Genomic DNA, 5,217 nt, shown 5'->3' with positions numbered 1-5,217 from the left:
TGACGAACGCCTTGAACGTGAGAACTAATGGGTGAGTACGTGAAAGTTTTATAGAACCCATCACGCATTAATGAATGGAAACTCGGGATAATTTGAGGAATCATGTCTGAGACCTCCTATTTTAATACCCATTAGACTTCACTTTGTTCTCAACATGAGATTTTTTGCACCATAGTTATGTCAGGGTTCGCACCTGCACTGTGCATAATCCACTTATTCGGATCTACAGGTGATTAGTTGGGGTATGGAAGAACCTCTGAAGTCCTTCGGATCTAACGCCACTACTCGCTAAGCATTAATTCAATGGAGATGTTGCCAAAAAGTTCTTCAGAAAATCAAGCAATTATACGAAGAAAAGAGGAAGAGAATTTGGAAGCAACATGTGTATCCCAGTCAATCAAACAATCATCAAGAGCCTGCCTTTCACCTCAAGAACAATTTTAACCCACTTTTCAAAAGTCTAAAAAAAGCACAGCGTTCTACCCGCACGATATCTTTGGCATCTGTCAAACTCCGTTGAGAATCACCGTTTTTCAAATCTTAATGGCTTAAATCGTGGAAATTTGGTACTAGCATCAATTTCGCTTTGTTGCACGTTCGATAAGAAAAAACTTTAGATGAATAATTAAACGTTGTTGGATTTTGATTTTATTTCCAGTTAAAAACAAGCTCTATCTCCTCCCTCCCACCTCAATTTCAGCTGAACCATCATCGCCATGACACTGACCATCATCGCTTCCGGACACGTTCACTTGCCATCGTCGCTAGCTGACACAACATTCGCCATGCCCCAGTCGCATCCATAAGGCCGCTGATTGAGCCACCAACGATCGCTGTCATGGCCATATCACCATAACCACTCACATCTTTCTCCTGCATATCTCTATAGAAGAAATTTTGTGCCTTACTAAGTTCTATGAGAAAATTGTCCGAAATATCAAATGTTTATTGTACTTTAACCAATTAGTTTAAATATTTTTAAATTTTCTATTGAGTCGTAAATACTTTCACATTTTGTTAATTAAGTTCATTCTCACAATTTTAGACGGAAATTGCTAATGTAGATGCCGATCATTCTATGTGGCACGACCTATCGAGGTCAAAAAATATAATGACTCCTATTATACTTTCTTGTGATAGTTGCTCAGTCTTAGGTTGTGGTGTTTCCTAACCACTTATTGATTTAAGGTTTTGTTCATCCTACCGACATTTCGTGTGATGGACGTTGAGAAACAAGGTGCAATTTGCACCAATACTGAACTTTGACATAACGAACATGCTCCCTCCTATGGTTAAGGATGATCACACTAAATGAAATACATCATACGAAACAATGGTACCAATTAAGAAGAATTTTACTTTTCAACAAGAATGTAAGATATGGGTCCAACCCAACAGGCCTTATCCAATTGTATTCCCCATGAATTTTAATTCACTTAAGGTCACTATGAGAAGATTTTTTTAATTATAAGATAAAAAAAATGTGAGGGATTTGTAATAGATAATTTGTTGTATGGGCAATGTTAAGGAAGACAATGCTTTTTTATTTTGATGGAACTTCTCAATTATTACAAATGTGATATTCTTGACCACCCTAGAAAGCCGACAAGGTGGTTGATGCTCTTAGTCGAAATCAACTATCGCACAAGTGATGGTTTGAGAATGGAGTCTTCTTGAAGGAATTTGAGATTTGGAATACAAATGAGGTAAATCAACTTTCTAATCTTTTGGCTACTCTTAGAATTGAATTGGAAGTGTAGTCGAAGATTAAAGCATTACAAACAAGACGACCTCGAACTTCAGAAAATTTGAGAGTTGTGGGATATGCTACGGAAGTCTTAAAACTTATCACGAAAATGCAATTGAGTCTTAAAACTTGCAAATAAGTCCAAAACTTATCAAATGTTTCATTTGATCATAATCGACGCCATTTTTCCGTTTGAAAGATTGACGTGGCATTTAAAATTAATTTATATTTTTTCACGTGGCTTTTTAATGATTTTTTATTCATTTTTAAAATAGATTTAAAACTAAAAATTAGATTTATTCATTTTATCTTATTAACCAAAAGAAAGTGAAAATTTATTTAAAAAGAAACAGTTCAAAAAAAGGCAGCCTCACCGGAGGGGCCGACGACGGTTGCCGGTCCTCACTGCCAGGTGGCCGGCCCTCCTGGCCAAGGCGAGGCCGGCAACCCGCCAAGCTCAAGCGAGGAGCCCAGACTAGACACGCCGACTCTCGCGAGGGGCCGCGACCGTCACCCGCCTTGGGTGACGCCTTGTCGGCCCTTGCTCGAGGCCGGCGAGGCTTGCCGCATCTCAAGCAAGGCTCACCCATCCGGCAAGCCTCATTGACCCCCACGATGGCTAGCGTGCCCAACCTGGGCACCCGCCCAAGCTTGGCGAGGTCGCCAACCCTCGCTTGGGGCTAGCGAGGGCCGACGACCGCCGCCAACCCCCTCCGATGAGGCCGGCTTTTTTTTTTTTTTTTTTGAACCTTTTTTTTTAAATAAATTTTCACTTTCTTTTTTTTAAATAAGATAAAATGAATAAATCTAATTTTTTATTTTTTAAATCTATTTTTTTTAAATGAATAAAATCATTAAAAAAAGCCATGTGGAAAATAAAAATTAATTTTAAATGCCACATCAGCAATTTTAACGGAAAAGCTAATGGCGTTGATTTTAGACTCAAATGAAACATTTTGATAAGTTTTAGGATTTATTTGCACTTTTGCAAGTTTTAAGACTCAAATGCATCTTTATAACAAGTTTTAGGACTTCCGCAGCACTTATCCCTTTCAAAAAAGAAAAGTTTGATTTTTAAGTGACTAAAGATGGAGTATTGAAATTCCATAAACAAGTATACTAACAATGCAAAAACTAAAGGAAGAAATCCTATCAAATGCTCATCAAAGTAACTACAACATACATCTAGGTAGCATAGAGATGTGCTGAATCTCAAACAATATTATTGGTGGAATGGCATGAATGTTGATAGCGCCAATATATCGCCAAACGTTTAATGTCAACAAGTAAAGGCACAGCATTTCAAGCCTAGTGGATTATTTCAACCACTAGAAATCCCAAAATGGAAATGGGAACATATCACAATGGGCTTCGCCATGGGACTTTCAAGGTGCCAAAGAGGCCATGATTCTATCTAGGTATTAGTTGACAAGCTAACCAAGTCAGCTCATTTCTTGGCAAGACAAAGGATTTCTTATTGGAAGAATACACAAGGCTTTATGTCCAATAGATAATTCGATTTCACGGGAGTGCTAGTGACAATTATTTTGGATAGAGACCCCAAGTTTAGTGTCACGTTTTGGAAAGTCTTCGCACAGCCTATGGGGAGTGAAACTTTTAGTATAACATAGCTTATTGTCCACAAGACGGATGGCTAATCTGGAAAGGATGATCCAAATGCTCAAGATATGCTACGAGTGTGTGTGCTTGATTTTAAAGGAGGTTGGGAAGAATAGCTACATCTCATCGAATTAGCTCTACAACAATTTCTACTAGTAGAGCAATGGGATGGCACCACAAGAGTATATGGATGAGCTTGCCGTGGGCATCCCGGAATTTCAAAAAAAAAAAAAAGTAATCCCTAAATATGTCATGAGCTATGGATAGGCGATAGAAGTACCGCTATTGTATTTTGTAGCCTCCAAGTCCATGAGTTGCAATGAGATGTATGGCCAAGTCTTTAATGGATGAATTTTGGGAAAGGAAGTTTTATCTTTGGCCATGTGTGATAAATTGGAACTTATGGAAATTATAATTTCAAGTGTATAGTTATCTTAATTTGTAATTTAGTACTTCAAGTTAATAGGAATTTAAGTAGTTTTAAAAGGGTTGATCTTAGGCTAATTAAGTTTGGGTCTTAGGCCCAAGAGGGATGGCCTCAAGATGGGGCCAAGCGGGCCGGCCCAAGAAGCCCACAAAGGCTGTCGCCGGCCCAAGTGCTAGCTCGGCTTAGAGGCAAGTTAGGATCCCCTTCCTACTCTTGCATGTGTGTCTTGCATGTGTGTCTTGCATGTATGTTTGGAGTGGTGTTGAATTTTGGGTGGTTAGAGGGAGAAACCGCTTTAGAATGACTTGTTCTTGAGTGATGTTGCTGTTTTCGCATGAACTGCCTGAGCCAGAATCTTGTGAGAGACTGCATGCATGTTTCGAGTTCGATTTTGACTTTAATTCCTTGATGAAAGTTGTATCCAACATATTAAACTACAACATAATAAAATTTGGTGCAAAATGGTGGAGATTTAAGGGGTCAAACCTCATCCTACGGAGACACTAGATCTGGAACTGTTTTGCTGACCTTTTGGTAGATTTGTGGTTGCATGTTGATTTTTATCAAGAATATCTCTTCGACTTCTTCATGAAACTTGTAGAGAACATCTTAAATACTAACATACTCAAATTTTAAGTAAAATTAACAAGTGTAGCCTAGTGAATCGACTTACCCTTGAAGACGTAAATCTGGAGACGTGGTACTGGACACCTGAGACTTCATGGACCTATATGGTGACTGTTCTTTAAACATTTGACTTAGATCCCTTAATGAAAGTTGTAAGGACCCTTGAAGTAAAACATATCCAAATTTCAGAGGAAACGAAGAAGAATAAGTGGGTAAAACTCGGTATTTTGGAGATGACTACACTGACGTTTCGGTGCTAGAACCAGAAGCTTCGGATGACTATAGGAAATTATCTAAAACGAATCTGGCCTAGAAGTATTCATGAAAAATATAATTTAGTGTCTTAACTATAACCTGGTAAAATTTCATAATTTTCGGAGGTCATTCAGGTATTTTAATCGAATTATTTCAAAAACTGCACATTCTGTTTTTATCCGAAATTGCCTGCTGTATTTGTGTGAATTATAATTTTTGTGTGGAACTCTATTGGCCATGTGTTTTTCATGAAATCATTATCTTATTGTCTTTTCTATCACATGCCTTAATTTCATGATTTTTAAGAATCATATGGATTTTTAATTTAAATATTTTCAAAAATGGTACAAGCTGGAATTTAAATCAATTTCAAAAAGGCATGATAAATGGACTATTCTAAATTGTACGAATTCCATAAATTTTATTGTTATGAATGATTGCATCTTGCTGCACGTATGATGATGACTGATGATGCATGTATAAATCAAAGGATGAAAGTGATTTTGTTTGCCATTACATCATGTGACATGCTGAGTTGAGA

The sequence above is a fragment of the Eucalyptus grandis genome, chromosome 10, assembly GCF_016545825.1.
Source record: "Eucalyptus grandis isolate ANBG69807.140 chromosome 10, ASM1654582v1, whole genome shotgun sequence".
Lineage (NCBI taxonomy): Eukaryota > Viridiplantae > Streptophyta > Magnoliopsida > Myrtales > Myrtaceae > Eucalyptus > Eucalyptus grandis.
The sequence above is the reverse complement of the archived record's forward strand: the minus strand, read 5'-3'. Positions refer to the sequence as shown.